The 16,700-nt window shown below is 37.4% G+C and overlaps 1 long non-coding RNA gene across 1 annotated transcript in view; it reads right to left on the bottom strand.

Moving 5' to 3' along the window:
- The window catches only part of LOC102502126 (uncharacterized), a 22,804-nt gene extending 11,431 nt beyond the window's left edge, over nt 1–11,373 (bottom strand). Inside the window, exon 1 of the long non-coding RNA XR_335527.1 lies at nt 11,258–11,373. This is a non-coding gene — a long non-coding RNA (uncharacterized LOC102502126). The remainder of the gene's footprint in view (nt 1–11,257) is intronic.
- Between the last annotated feature and the right edge of the window lie 5,327 nt (nt 11,374–16,700).

The raw sequence follows: 16,700 nt of genomic DNA, 5'->3' as shown, positions 1-16,700 counted from the left end.
ATAGTGTAATAAGAGAGTGGAATAGGGCAGAGGGTCAGACATGGGGTAAAAAACATATATATATGAAAGTAGAAATGGAATATTATGGATGATAGCATGCATGATTAAGCCACTATGCAGTTTATTCTAGAGGGGAAACCACATTTAGTATGTTGTGATGATGCTCAGGGAATCAATGTAAATTAATTAAAAAAATTTTAAGAAAAAAAAAGAAAGTGTCTAGAAAAGAAAAAAAATTCTCTTTCTCTCTCTTCATTAAATAATAATAATAATAATAATAATAGAATAAAGAAAAGTCATACTTCATTCTTTAATCTTTTTGTCCTCTTTTTCTGTATTTTATTTATTTATTTATTTATTTATTTATTTATTTATTTATTTTGAGAGAAGTTTTTGCTATAGGGCACATGTGCTCATCAAAGAGACATAAAGAGAGATAATGAGAAATCACCTCCAAGTGGTTGGCCATGCCACAGTCCCTTCTCCTCTATTCTTCTCTTGGGATCTAATGCATGCATGCACACATGCCCAGCATGAGTTATAAGCCGTGGGTCTGGGACTTGAACTACAGTCGTCTACATGGGAGTCCAGTAACATAACCATTACACCATCTACTGGTCTCATGTATCTTCCTTAAATCTCTGTTCAGAAAGAAATTCCATTTGAGCAAAATATGATCCAATGCTGTGGGCACAGTTGATTGAATTAGATGTGGGACTGTGGTCTAAGCGAGGGCAAGGAATTCATTCCATGTGAATTTGAACTCAGTACACAGAAGGTCAAATTAGTGTCTGTCGGATGTTCTGGACTACAGTGTGAAACAGTGATAACAAACAAAGCCTCTCAAATCAGATTGACTATCCTTTCTTTATCTCTGAATATATGATAACCAAAGATTACCTACTAAACTCTCCACCTCAGTAAGACAGCTAATAGATATAAAGAATAAGATAAGTATCTCTGCAAGAATGTGTAAATTGGTGATAATAAAAGTACTTATCTTATTGCATTCCTGTGAAAATTACATTGTATAAAACAGGTAGAGAGTGCTTGATACTTAGTAAATACTCAATAACTGATAGGCTAATAGTTGTTACTTTTGTTTTATTGTTGCTAAGGAATATTACAGGCCAAAAATTAGAGGAAGCCTACTTGCATTTAGAGAACAACAGTGAAGAATAGATAATGCTTAATGACACTAGACTCCTGGCTTTCAGTTGCTTTTGATGTCTATTGAGCCACTGGACTTATATTTTGTGCTTAAGTTTAGTTGAAGAATATCTACTTTCTGGCAGAGGAATCATACCTAAAATCAGAACCTTACATATACCCAAAATATTATCTACATTATTAATTTATTTTTATTACATTTTTGTAGGAAAAAATAACATATATCCACTTCTTAGAAAGTACCCTCATATTTAAATATAATTAAAATAAACTATTAATAAAAATTGCTCATCACACTGGATGATGTCCCCTTTGATAGTAAAAGTATATTGTATAGAGGGGCCAGCAGGTGGCATGGTGGTTAAAGGTACTGGACTCCCATTTGGATGACTGGGGTTTGAATCTTGGACCTAACATTTTGCTTTCTAGTTCTCTCTCTCTCTGGTCAAATTAAAATAAATAAATAAATAAAATAATTATTAAAAAGAAGTATATGGTATAGGTAGACATCAGAGTTAGTGATCATTCTGTCTATTCACCTTCAAATTTCTTCGACCCCGTCTAAATGGAGCTGCTAATGAATGGACATGTGTGATGGTGAGAAATAATATGGCAGCCTGTACGATTTTAATAAACACATCATTTTAAACTTTGCCATCTGTCCTTTGCACTAATTATAGCTGCAAGATCAGTATAATTAGTATAATTCTGAATTATGTCACAGAATAAGATGTAAGTGATTAAATGTGTTACATTTTAAATCAATGGCTATCATATAGCTTATTTTATTCACTTTTTAAAAAGTAAACAGTAAGACCTAGCAATGGGAAACATATTTAATTTTTTACAAAGAATAGAATGCATAAACCCATTATAAGACAGTGAAATAATGGGACTATGAAGTGATTGATCATGATACACACATATATATTACTTAAAATATGTTACAGGTTAGGGGAAAAGACCTTATTACAAAGTGAGTTGTGTACAGTGCTATATTATGCACAAACACATAAATATGGCATATATATCCTGAAGTGCATGTTTGTGTGTGTGAGTATACACAGTTATATGCAGTTACTTATGTAGGTGTACATATGCATACATGTAATGTCTTCATAAATTGATCCTGAGAAAAGGATCTGAGTAAACATCTGAGAAATTTAAGGGCACAGTAATCTATCCTGTGTTAGCAAATTCCCTATTAACCCGATAGCTTAAAACAACATTTATCTCACACGATTTCTGAGAATTGGGAGTACAGAAATAGCTTCATTGGACAATTTCTGATTCAGGATCTCTTTTGAGATTGCAGTTTAGATGCTGGCTATCCTTTGAAGTCTTAACCGTAGCTAAGGATTTGCTTCCAAACAGCTCACTTACACAGCTTCTGGCTGGAGAACATAGTTTTGTGTTGGCCATACTCTGCCATTAGCAGAGTATACTATCATTTCTGCCACTTTCTCTTCATTAGACCTGTGTGATTAATTTTAACTCACATTCACATGAAAAATACTTAGTCTCCACCTCTTGAAAGTATTATCTAAAACTACATAGAATGATTTTAAAGTCACACATTAATATCAGGAGTGACAGGTAGAGAAATGGGGATATGAGACATGAAACAAAAAAATTCAAACAGTGTACTTCTATGTACAAGTTAATTGCCATGGACAACTGAGCTCAGGTTCCCCCCTGGGAACCTTTGGGAAAAGGTTTGAAATAGGCCTGTGTTAGTTTGAGTGTTCTGAGAAGCAGACATAAAGTTGAGATAGACATGCAATAAATGTGTTGCAGGAAATGTCTGTGAAGGGTAAACAGGAGGAAGGAATAGTAGGCAGGGAGGGAATTTAAAATATAATGCAGATCTGCCACCTCTGAAAGGAGAGGGAAAGGAAAGAAGATTTGACAAGGAGAGTCTCAAACAGCAGAGCAATTCTAAGTTTCAGGCCAGTTGGGAGTATCCAGTAGAAGAATCACAGACGTGGCAAAAAGTGGGCTGACATTAATAATCCACCCTGCTCAGTTATTCACTAAGAAGATCCCTGGAGAAGTGAGGCTATATTACAAAGGTAGTGGTGAATCCACAGAAGTGGTTCCTAGAACTGTCACTCAACTACTATCTCTGCAGTACATAATCTGAGAAGGGAATTTTCACAGATTCTATGGTCCACCCATTGCACCACACAAATCTAAGATTTCAATGTAAATTTAAAATGTAGCTCCACCATAGTACTCATGGCCCTCCTTCACTGAAGGGCAGCTTAGAAGAGAGAAATTGATGATACCTGCTACAGCACCAACCACAGTAGTTAGATTTGGAGTCATAAGTCACACCCATTTTCTTCTCTTATCCTCTATCCATTCCAAAAGTCTCCTTATCTTTAGCTATTGCCTTGGCAGATCTTGGTAAACAATTTTGTTTTCCAATCCAAGTTTTCATTCTGAGGGACTAAGCCCTTGGTAATCATTTCCTTTTCATGGTATAGTTATAAATTTCCATTCATTTACAATGGGCGTGAAGAGTATATTAAGAGTAGCCCACAGGAACCATCAAGTTCCATAGATATTTCTGTCTGTCACTAGAGAAAATAGAGTAGGATATTTTAGTCTGACTTTATTGCTTCCTATCTTATCACGTCTGAAGGGCACTAGATAAATAATTTGCGTTACTAGTTGTGCTGCACTTCCACACTGTTATATAATTATGACTTTACTGTTTTATGCCATTGCATTAACACACATGGGCATGTGTGACAGTCTGGTTTTGCCAATAAGTTACTATTTTCTGCAGCTCTTTTAAGAAAAAAAGTAGTGGGACCAGAAGGTGGCATGGTGGTTAAGGTGCTGGACACTCTCACATGGCTGACCAGGGTTCAAGTCCTGAATCTGGTGGCTTGCTTTCTCACTTCCTCTCTCTCTCATTCTCACCCTCTGTCTCTCTCTACTCAAAGCAATAAATAAATAAATAAATAAAATAATTATTAATTTTTTTTTAAAAAAAAGAAGAAAGAAAAAAGAAAAAAAGTAGCCCCACCATAGTCCCATCGGGACCAGCAGTTGGCATAATGGCTGTGTTGCTGGACTCCCATGCAGTTGACTGTGGTTCGAGTCCTGGACCCAGTGGCTTAAACTCATGCCGAGCACGTCTGCGTGTGTGCCCAAGATTACAAGAGGAGAATGGAAGAGAAGGGATTGTGGGGTGGCCATCCCCTCTGGGGGGGGGGGGGTTTCTTTGTTTCTCTCTGTCTTTCTGGTGAGCACACGTGCCCTATAGCACAAACCTCTCAGAAAGAAAAAAAAAAAAAAAAAAACAAAGAAAGGGAAAAGAAAAAAGAAAAGAAAAAAGAAGAAAAGGAAAGAATAGAAAAGAAAGGAAAGGAAAGGAAAAAAGAGAAGGAAAGAAAAGGAAAAAAAGAAAAGAAAAGAAAAAAGAGGAAAAGAAAAAAGAAAAAGAAAAAGGGATCACCTGGTCAGTTAGCTAACCTGCTCAGCTCAGCCTTAGGTTGGCTTGCTCAACCCTGCTGGCATTGGCTTGACTCAGTAGAGTCCTGCATGCTATGCACTCTGACAGGGAGGAAGTGCTCTGTGAAAGCTCTCCATGCATGTTACAAGCTCCAAGAGGAAGGAAGCTCTTGTCAGTGCTACTATAAGCTCTTTGAGAGCCCCCTGAACTCAGTCAATAAACAACATGACATCATACAACTCTCTGTGTCTCAGTTCAACCGACCCTTTGGAAGAGGAAGAACCTTGCAAACCACTGCCCCGATTGTGTAAAAGTGGTCTTACCATCTCCTCCTTAGTAACATCAATTACTCTGGACAAGATGGTGGATTCTTTCTTCACCTAGAATCCAAAATACCCAGGTGAGACCTATAGCTTATACTTCATTTCCTTGTCATGCCAATGGCATCTTCTTTAGGCCAGTCCTAAAACTCCTTCTTACCTTTGTTTTTTCTACTTCTGGCAGTACCTTACTACTTGTAATTCAAACAAAATAAAAATAGATATGCAAGGACTTTGTTGGGAAAATATAAAGAATGAAGGAGGAGAGTAATTATAAGGAAGAATCTTCAGATTATGATGTGGATTTGATACCTAGGCAAACAGGCAAACGTAAGAGGATTGAGAAAGGAGGGACTCAGTAAGCTTTGTCAAGCTGAGATTCCAACCATAGGTTGCCTATAGAAGAGTTTCATATCCAATAGGAATAGACCAACACAATGTCTTAACGTCATCCCACCTGAGCTCAGGGAAGCTCATCTCTTTACCTTTAATTTCCATTATTGCTAGCCAAGGATTGGTTCCAGGGCACTGACTCAGAACACTTCAGCTAAAGGAAAGTTCTTTTTTCTTGAAGAGGTTTTTGCTATAGGGCACATGCGCTCGCCAGAAAGACAGAGAGAGACAGAGAGATAGAAAGCGAGAAATCACCCCCCAGGGGGGATGGCCACATCACAATCCTTTCTCCTCCATTCTCCTCTTGGGATCTTGGGCATGCATGCACACGCGCCCTGCATGAGTTTTAGCCACCGGGTTCGGGATGCGAACCGCAGTCGGCTACATGGGAATTCAGCGACAAAGCCATTATGCTAACTGCTGGTCCAGGAAAGTCCTTAAGAAGAGCATCATGGGGGGAATCAGCAGTTAGCGTAATGGCTATGTCGCTGGACTCCCACGTAGTTGACCGCGGTTCGTGTCCCGGACCCGGTGGCTTAGAACTCACGCTGGGTGTGTGTGCGTGCGTGCCCAAGATCCTGAGAGGAGAATGGAGGAGAAGGGATTCCGGCGTGACCATCCCCCCTGGGGGGGGATTTCTCACTTTCTGTCTCTATGTCTCTCTCTGTCTGGCGATTGCACGCGCCCTATAGCGAAAACCTCTCCAAAAAGAAAAGAAAAAAAAAGAAGAGCATCATGGATGTTTTCAAGCAGATGTAATCAGTGTGTGCCAATGATAGTCTAGGATTATTTGCAGGGCACCAAGAGAATTTTCTACAAATATGTCTATAGTTACATAGATATATTTAGGAAAAGTAAATCTGAAGATTGTAAATAGAAGTGTTACCAGGTCTTCCAGCCACAATCTATCCTCACTCTCAGATGGCCCGAATCACTGGATCATGCATGTGCTCCTAGTGTGCTCAGATATTTCCCAGGATGCAACACAAACCCAGGACCTTTCCCATGTCCAGGTGCATTATTCTTCTACCACCATCAGCCTACCATTATAAAAGAATCTACTTCTACAAGGTTTCATATGTAGCAAGCCCCAGAAACACACTGGCCTCATACGTAAGAATGAGTACATTATTACTTTACCTTTTACTTAATTGAAATGCAATTGGTAACTAGACTTTTCTGGTGAAAGGCTTAAAAATTGAATTTCATTAAATTCTGATACTAAACTAAATGTCAACCTCATATTCAAATTGGAAAACTAATCACAAAATAAAACAATCTGGTTGAAAAATAGTAATGCTGCTGTTACTACAGAAACTGTACAAACTGCAACAGAATTAGCATTTCCATAACTACAGAAGAAGAATACCAATGGAGGATACTATAGAGCTAACCCTCCTGCTGACAACAAGAAGGCTGCATTTCTAGTATCACCACAGGTCTCTGCAGGAAGGTCACACAGTTAAGACCCTTCCTTCTCTCCTACAAAGCTTCTCCTTTGCTATTGGCAAGAATGAGAGGTGGACAGGATATTCTGCTTCATGATGCTAAATATAACAAAAGAAAATATAAGAAAATAAAAATCATCTGAAGTTTAGATAGAAGTCAATTCACATCAAAGGACAAAGACTTGGCATCCAACCAAAACTAAATCCCCAAAGAATTTTGAACAGATTTGACCTTTTTTTTTTCCACTTTCATTTGTTCGGGTTTTTAATTGATTAAACATGGGGTGCCCTTTGTTGAGCCCTAGGTATTCTGAATTTGGTTTTAACCCCAGCCCACCTTCAATGTGACTCCACCCTCCTACCTGTGCTATGCCTTATTATTTCTTTTAACAAGACAAAAATAAGGACCTACACTGTAATGACTATTTCATTGTTCTTATTTTTATAAACTGAATTTGCTTTTTTTTTTTTTTCTAAATTTCTGTTTTGTGTTGTTATTTGAACTTTACACTGGACAGTTTTGCCTTTTGTTTTTATGATTTTGTTTTATTTTTGTGACATTGTTCATCTTTACTGCCACGTATTTAGTTTGATATGTAAGGGTTTTTTTTAAGTGTATTTATTTGCTTCTTCCATGAGGGAAAGATCAAAAAGGAGACAGAGACAGAAAGATGGGCATCCACTGCAGGATCCTCACACCACAATCCACCTCAAGCCTCAGTCTCCACAGATCACAGGCATGCACACACCCAGGGTATACAGAATGGCTCTGGGAGACAAGCCCAGAACCTTTCTACGTGGGTCTAGTTTCATTATTGTGGCGCCCTCATCTGGCCTTTTAAAAATATACTTTTCTGTATTTTGTGTATAACTGTTTTAAGGCTCTTCCACTAACTTCCAAACATATTCCTGCAATCTCTGAACATTCAGTAAAACTGAATAAAGAAATAAAATCATTTTAAAAACCTTAAAAATATTTAAAATGTGTATCGAATCTTCTTTATGCCAAAACCAAATATCACAGTGTTCAAGGGACTATCCTGATGTATATTGTATGATCAAGGTGGCAAGAACACTTTATTACAGGCTAATGAGGGAAAAGGAATAGTAGACATAACACAGTTCACACCAGGAGACCAGGAATTAGCTTCACTGGCCTCCACATAAAATCTTAGAATAGTTTGAAATTCAACATTTTATGGTAGTTTGGAAGAGCTTGTGCCTAAGCTAACATTCCCATCATGAAAGGCAATTTTGTTTCAGCAGAAGAACATTATTTGTCAAACAAAATTGATATTGTTAATTTGAATTTTAGTGTTTTCATTTACACTTATTTTATAAAGTTGTTTGGCTTTATAATTTTGTGAGCGCTATAATCACAAGGGACAATACGGTTTTATATTCTATCATTTTAAATACCATTGCAATTAAAAAATTTTATGTCAATATTGTGGGTTCATGATTTTTCTTTCTTTAAAAGTTATAGGTATTTCTTCAAGTCTAAGAAATGCTAGACTAGGATAGAATTATAAATAAAAAATCCTAAAACTCAATGCGGAAATAAATAATAAATGCATAATTCATGTGTACGGAGCTCAAATGGTTCTTCCCTCTGCTAGTAAATCAGTGGACACAGACTTAGCTTCTGATACTTTTCTCTGAACTATTTTTTTTTTTTCTGGGGGGATGATCACGCCGCAATCCCTTCTCCTCCATTCTCCTCTCGGGATCTTGGGTACACACGCACACGCGCCCGGCGTGAGTTTAAGCCACTGGGTCCGGGACATGAACCACGGTTTACTACGTGGGAATCCAGTGACATAGCCATTACGCTAACTGCTGGTCCCCTTTTCTCTGAACTATTACAGAGAATTTAAAAGAAATGAATTAGCAAACTGGTTAATCTCATAGTATTGCCAATTATTTTCTTCCAGTTAATAGCTAAGCTCATACTTTGCTCTGTTTATAAAGTATTTCTCAACTTGCTTCCTCAATACTTCTCAAAAACTACTCTTACATTTTATCTTATAAAGTATTTCTCAACGTGCTTCCAGAATACTTCTCAAAAACTACTCTTACATTTTATGTTTCTCTTCATCATAAACTTGTTTCATTTTCTCTGTTTTGTCTGCTAAATATCAGTTAGAGATAAACACACTCATATCTTCAAAATGTTCCTGTTTGTAATATTCATCCCTGTGTGCCTTTCAAGGTTATCAAGATATTTTACAACACATATAGAAATACTTTAAAATATAATTGACTTCGATTTTTCTCTAGAAAATCCAGAGGAAAAAACTATTGTTCTTCAAAAATTACTGATACATTAAAGGATAATGTCATTTTCCAAATATTATAAAGAAAAAGATGTGCAATCTCTTTGAAGAAAATAATATAAACCAAAGGTAGTATTTTTATATTAACAAAATAAAAAGATAATGACTTGGAGAAAGTAAATTAATACAAAATACTGTGATCATTGTAAACCCATTAGTTCAGTCAGAGAAACTAAATACTATCATTTCTTTTCTCAAAGTATTCTTATCTTGATGAGCCAAACACAATGAATTTTTATTCATTAAACACAGAGCATACATCTCTCCTAAAAATTCTTGGCACTGTCTTATTTTTTGTGACTCAACCTCAGAACATTAAAATACAAAAATAGCATCATTACTTAAACCATTGATATTGATAAGTAATGCTTTTATTCTCATAATCAATTTGGGACCCCAGGGGAAAATTAAAATCAATGAAGATAGGTCAGTAAGAGGAATCTTATCCATTTGAAAGCATGATTTAGAAAATGAGATGCATATCTGGATATAAAAATCTTACTCAAATTAAAAATCTATTAAAAGGGTTATATCATCTATATAGAAAAATGAAAAATGTAATTACAAAAATGAAAAATGTAGAACCTCTAAAGAAATATTAGAGTAGAAAGGCAGTGAATACTATTATATATCAAAACAATCATTTAATAGTTCTATGAAAAATATAACTATTAAATATGTGCAGATCTGGGATAGTAGATGGCAAGTAATGTTGCTTTCATGAGAAAATTAAAGTTCTAGAAAAGCTTTCAGAGAGTCCGCAAAACTAGAATTTCTCCAACTCAATAAGCACATCTCAAGCTCCCACTACCTGCAATGCATTGTTTGTGTAGTTTTTGTTTTTTGGTTTTTTTTTGTGTTTTTTTTTGAGAGATTTTTGCTCTAGGGTGCATGTACTCGTTGGACACACAGAGACAGAGAGACAGAAAGCAAGAAATCATTTCCCAGAGGGTATGGCCAGGCCACAATCCCTGTCTTCCATTCTTTTCTCAGGACTTGGGCATCCTCTCACATACTCCCACAGTGAGTTTCAAGCCACTGGGTCCAGAACTGGAACCATGGTCAGCCATGTGGGAGTTCAGCACCTTAACTATTATGCCACCTGAGGTTCCCTGCTTTATGTCATAGGAATATGGAGAGGAGTATGATTCGGTGCTTCTCTTCCAGAAGTTCATTGTCTAGTAGGTGAAGCTGACTATCTGGATAAGATCCAGCAGAATCCAGAAACCTGCCCTAGTCCTAATTTCCCATGCTACACATTGCACCTACTGCCTCACCACTGTCCCAAAGGAATTCTCTATACATTCACTCACATGGTGCTTGAATTATTATAATCTAGTATAATTTACAAGAAGTTTGTCATTCATAAACCATGTTTATGTTAAAAGTTTCAGTTACTAAAAACCTACAAAGAGAAAACAGAGAGAACCCAATAGCAAACTTATCAAGTGGGTGGTAGAGGCAGGTTTTGGCAATGCTAGAATGATTAGCTATGATACCAGCTTGTTAGAATACAATGATGGAATCAAGGTTAAAGATAGAATCATCCATAGGTTAAAATGTAGTATGCATTCCGAAGCCAGCCTGATGCAAATGCCTAACCTCCCCAAGGGGATCCCATCAGAACCACGCTCAATACACCAGGCCATCGTAAGCCATCACCGCTACAGAAACACAGAACACGATATTACCCAAGTGATGGAAATACCTTTGCTTCAAATAGACTTCACTTCCACATTATGATAAACAGGAAGATTCATCGGCTTGTCACAAAATTCAGAACGAGGAAGATCTTATACACAATGAGGAGTAGGAGGTAAGCAAGGAAAACACACATTTCATTTCTTGCTTTTTTATCTCTTAAGTGGTAAAATATTAGTTCCATGTAGTAAATAAGTTAACGCTGGTAAGTTAGATATCTTGATGATTGTTTTGCTTTTGTATTTTGCTTTAGGTTGAGAGAAGAAATATTGTTTTCTTGTTTTCATCTTTGGTTTTTATATATTTACCACAGAAATGGTAGAAAATTTGAAAATAAAAAAATCAATATTTTTAAAGAAATAATAAACAAGAATGGCAGTCAGATTTTATGACACCACTGTCTCCCAGAGCTCAGCTACTTACCATTATGGTGTGCTTTCTCTGACGTTTGTCTTGTCTAGTTGTTTATACTGTTAACGGCTGGAAAAGTGTTGAGCTGCGTTGTGAAATCCTTGGTTCTTTGGGTCCAGATCACTAAAATTAGAGATCTGTCCCTAAGTGCAAAATGAAATCGCAACCACGAATGAAGCAGAAAAGAAAGTTTAATAGAAAAGAAAGGAAAAGAAAGGAAGTACACCCAAAAGGTTGTTGGGCGGGCAGATTGCCAAGTGGCAAGGGCATTTGATACTGGTCAACCGTTATTCTTATTACTAGAGGTCATGAATATTCATTACTGGGCGGCCCCCTTACCCTGCCTATGTTCTTCCTTTAAATTTGAATCCACACGTTCTCTCCTGCACCTGCGCACCTTCCTCACAGGCAAAGTGAGGAATTTGGTCACCTAATTATGTACGCCCAGTGCGAGTCAGGTTGCCTCAATTAGATCGCCCAATTAATCTATCGTATTAATGACTAAATGCTTGCTTAGGTCCTTTTGACAAAAGAAAATCTAGGAACTACCCCTGTATGCTTCCCTCAAGCCTCAAGGAATTAATATGGCAAATTGCCTCACCCTCCTGGCACCTGAAGCTAGGTGAGCCTTTCGCTTTTCTCTTAGGGCTGCCCGCTCATGGCTAACTAACTGCCTACCACAATACCATGATGGTTACGATGACACCTTCCTGTGACACCATCAGCAGCAAGTCATATTTTTCTGGATATGGAAAACTGATCTACTTTTCAAAAGAACGGTTGACTCTACCGATATAAATATATTGCTTGCATTTTTTTTTTCTTTCACAATGTTTAAGGTATCTGTTTGATGGGTTTATGCCTCAGATTGCTCAAATACCGTTTTTCTCCACATTATCACAATGTTTTTAAGCAATGTTTGTTTTAAAATAAAAGTAACCAAGGGGGAGGGGGATGTGCTATAATACAAAGAGTTAGAAGGGATACTAAATAAGATAGCTGGAGTAAATGACATTTTTCCCATGTCTTTATCACTATTTCAGGCAAAAGAAAAGCCATAGACTATGTTTTGTATTACCTTTTCCAATAAAAAGTACTTGATTAATTTGCAGCATTTTTCTAACTCCTCTAACATCTAATGGAACCACAGGCATATCCTGTTGTAGTGTTGGCTATGTAACTAATACACTTCAGCTAACAACCCGATGCATTTATGACAGAGAGATCGACTGCTGCACGTGGAGAAAATAGCTACAACACAAGCGTACTCAGAGGCTGTGGCTCAGTAAGAACAGGCTGCTATGTACATGGCCAAAGCCTAATGCTTTAGGTTGCTGCTTGAAATGTGTAATTACCATAGGAAACTTGATTCACAAACTTCCTGCTTCTTTGCCTACCCACAAACCTATGGCATGTATTGTCCATTTAAAAGTTTGAGTCTTGGGAACCAGTAGTTAGCATAATGGCTATGTCGCTGGACTCCCATGTAGTTGACTGTGGCTCGTGTCCCAGACCCGGTGGCTTAAAACTCACGCCGGGCGCGTGTGCGTGCGTGCCCAAGATCCCAAGAGGAGAATGGAGGAGAAGGGATTGCGGCGTGACCATCCCCCCTGGGGGGTGATTTCTCGCTGTCTGTCTCTATGTCTCTCTCTGTCTGTCTGGGGAGCTCAGGCGCCCTATAGCAAAAATCTCTCCAAAAAAAAAAAAAGTTTGAGTCTTTTATTTTTTTATCTTACCAATCTGTGCAAAGGCCAGAAACCAAATCACAGAAAGCAATAGGAAAATATTTGTCCTTAACTTAGAGCTCAGTAAAATGTCTTTTGGGGGATCCAGAAGGTGGCGCAGCGGTAAAAACATCATGCTCTGTGAGACACTCCCACAGGAGAAAGTTCAGGATCAAGTCACTTACCTATGATCTGAGACTGGCTGGCTGAAGGCCAGATATGGGTCACTTTTCTAAGACTGTTGGTGATGCTGTCTCTCTCTCTCTCTCTTTCTCTTTCTCAATCTTGCTTTCTCACACTCTCTCTGTATCTCTCTCATGAAAGAAACAAACTTCTTTTTAAAAATATGTGAAATTTTTGGTTTGTTTCTTTCTGTGGATTTTTAGAATGTGGTAAATACTTTATGGTTCTCACATTCCTGCCTGAGTAAGATACTATATATATAGGTCTATTTTTATTGTTAGAAGAAACAAATTAAACTGATGATGTACCAATTCTCCTATGTTGATTTCCTGGGTCTAGATCTGGAATGTAAAGCCTGTGTGACTCCAGGGTTTGAACTCATAACACTGCACCTATTTCTCCTGAGGTACTTGAATCAGAGTCATGAATCATACCTGTCTCGTTATCTGTCTCTGAAATGCAGGGATCCAGCCATTTTATACACCTATGATATCATGCTCAACATTTGAATCAATGAATGATAAATAATTCTACTACACCTACTTCACAATTAGCAACTCTCAAATATCTTCAGAAAATTGCCTTTTGGAGTTTTATGAGGCACATTTTAATAACTCTTAGGGTATATGTTGCTTACACAGAGAACTTGTTTAAATATGAGTTTTGCAAATAAACAACAAAGCCTCACAAGAGAGCAGCAAATGACCCAGAGCAATACTTGATATGTTACATCTGTTAACTTAGGATAGATAATAGATTTTTATTTCAGACCTCATCGTATAAATTTACACTATAATTTAGATGATCTTAAAAATATTAAAGGACACATTTTTATAATCTGGGTGTTTATGCACAGCAATAAGGGGTTAATTGAGCTTAGACAACTCACACTCGAGACTCCAAATTGAATCCTTTGATTTGTAAACAGGTACTTAGTGTACAAGAAGCCATTACACATGCAATTATCTGTCTTCAATTAATTGTATGCATCTCTAAGGAGTGACTTCTGAACGTGTGTTTCACTTTCACTGGCAGTAAGACCTGATATCTATAAACATTTATTTTACTTATGCTATAGCTTTCAATTTTATAAAAGACATTGCTAACAGCAATTAGTATATGCCTTTGAGTAAGCACTGGGGCTAGATAATCATGTCCCCCGTTTACGCCCTCTTCTCATTAGCCACCTCCTCCCACATATAAGCAAACATGCCCAGAAAGAAAAGCATACTCAGTCTTCTCTTTAGGATGGAAAACCATATATAAAGAAATCTATATTTATAAATAAGGACATGTTCTCAGTTTAATAACTCTCATTTCAAGTGCATTCCCTGTCCAACTGTGGAACATCAGAAACCTAATTTATGTAGCTGGATTGCTTAGGCTATCATTTCAGTAATAACTGGATAGCCATTGTGTCAAAACTGGAGCAAAGAGAAGAAAAAATATGGGCTTTCAAAGATGAATTCAAAGCTGTCCTTTTTGGCTGCCTTTAGAGAGATCTCTCCTTTTTTTATCTTTTCAGTCATGAAAAAAAAAACCTCTCTCATTTAGCCACCAGGAAAGTCTGTTACTTTTCATGACTCTGTTTACTTACAAATTTCATTCTATCAACGGTGATTGAAACTCATCTGCTTCATCATTTTACTTATCCTTTTGTATCTCTAATTCCTCATCTTTCTCCTTTTCCCCCATAACTCATAAAGCTAGAAATTATAACTACAAAATAGATAGAAGGAAAAAATTCTCTATAAACAGTATGGTTCTCCTAAGCAGAGTCAGGTGTTTTGTGTGTGTGTGTGTGTGTATGTGCGTGTGTTTTGTTTGTTTGTTTTTTATCTTTCTATTCCTAGTCTTTAAAGAAGTGAATGGGGAATTCATAATAATCAATGAATTATTGCTAAAAGAATCACTTTCTTTTTCACTTAAATGTCAAAATGATATCATTCTAGAAATCCTTTGAGAAACAGCCAGTCTGAGTTCACTGCCTTCAATTTGTTCTTTCCATTTTCTGTATTTTCATCTATTGTATATGATATGATAAGTCAAATCCACTATAACAGGAGATTATAATAAAATATCCATTGTCTGTCTCTACCACATACTGAGGACAGGATTATTGTAAGAACTTTTATATGTACAAAAGGCTATGTCTCAGAGCTGTTGTTTGCTTTTAGCAGAAAATCATTTTTTTTCTCTATTCATGAACAAGTGTGTGCATGCACACATGTGAAAGAGAAGATGAGCACCCTTCACAGAATCTAGTCCCACCAAGGTTTTCTTCCTCCTCTCCTCTAGCCCAGCAATCTTGGGTGCTTGTACACTGACCTGGCATATTTCAGGTGGATTAGACTGGGGATTCAAACCCAGGTTGTGATGAGGGAGCCACTTCTCTGGGTCAGTCCACACTGCTGCACCACAGAGGCACCCTCACAGCCAGTTTGTAGGAAGCAACTCATAGACACTAAAAGCAAACCAAGACACAAGAATTTGAGCACAAGTTGTTTACTTGAGAAGGTTAAAGAGCAAGAGTAGAACAGTGTGGAGTAAAATGAGAAATGGAGGGCGGCTGTTATAGATATTTATGATGTCAGCTGACGGAGAGTGACTGACGCTCAATGCTTTGAGAAAACTCGGCTGCAGGCAGCTCAGAATGATCCTACCTTAATGATGAAGACCCTGAGGTACTAATCGGCTCCTTATAGCCACTAATTGTATATTGTTAATTTCTCTGCACTATTAGCGTCATGGGTTTTTATAGTTTTGGGGAAGAGTCTTCAGACACAAAAATGAAGATGCCTGCAGTTGGAAATGGGAAGGCAGCCAGAGCTTTTGAATGAGGGAATTTAAACACATTTAAGTGAATGGAAGCCTATGGGAGGGGCAATGGCAACACCTTCTACAAATGTAATCTCAAGTGCTGCATGAATTTGAGATTATATTAGATAGTAATTATATTAGATAGTCGACCGGAAAAGTCAATAAAAAAAGTTTTTATTTCAAAGGGAAGGCTAAAAAAGAAATGAAAGCATATCAGCATGAACAAATTTTAACCCAAGGGGTAGAAAAATGGAAGAATGGAGAAACATACTCTTATGAGGTACCTGAATTTGAACTATAATGTTTAGTCCTTTTTAGCACTATTCACCAAAACATTTATTCTACATTTTTTAAAAAAAAGCAAAATTGGGACCAGCAGTTGGTGTAGTAGCTATGTATTAGCACTATTTACTAAAACATTTATTCTACATTTTTTTTAAAAAAAGCAAAATTGGGACCAGCAGTTGATGTAGTAGCTATGTCGCTGGACTCCCATGTAGTAGACCGTGGTTCAACTCCTGAACCCGGTGGCTTAAACTCACGCCGGGCGCGTGTGCGTGCATGCCCAAGATCCCGAGAGGAGAATGGAGGAGAAGAGATTGTGGAGTGGCCATCCCCCCGGGGGCAGCGATGATTCCTCACTTTCTGTCTCTCTGTCTCGCTCTATCTTTCTGGCAAGCACACACGCCCTATAGCAAAAACTTCTCCAAAAAAAGAAAAAAAAAGAA

This window comes from Tupaia chinensis, unplaced genomic scaffold, assembly GCF_000334495.1.
Source record: "Tupaia chinensis unplaced genomic scaffold, TupChi_1.0 Scaffold000432_1, whole genome shotgun sequence".
NCBI classification, from domain to species: Eukaryota; Metazoa; Chordata; class Mammalia; order Scandentia; family Tupaiidae; genus Tupaia; species Tupaia belangeri.
The sequence above is the reverse complement of the archived record's forward strand: the minus strand, read 5'-3'. Positions and strand labels throughout refer to the sequence as shown.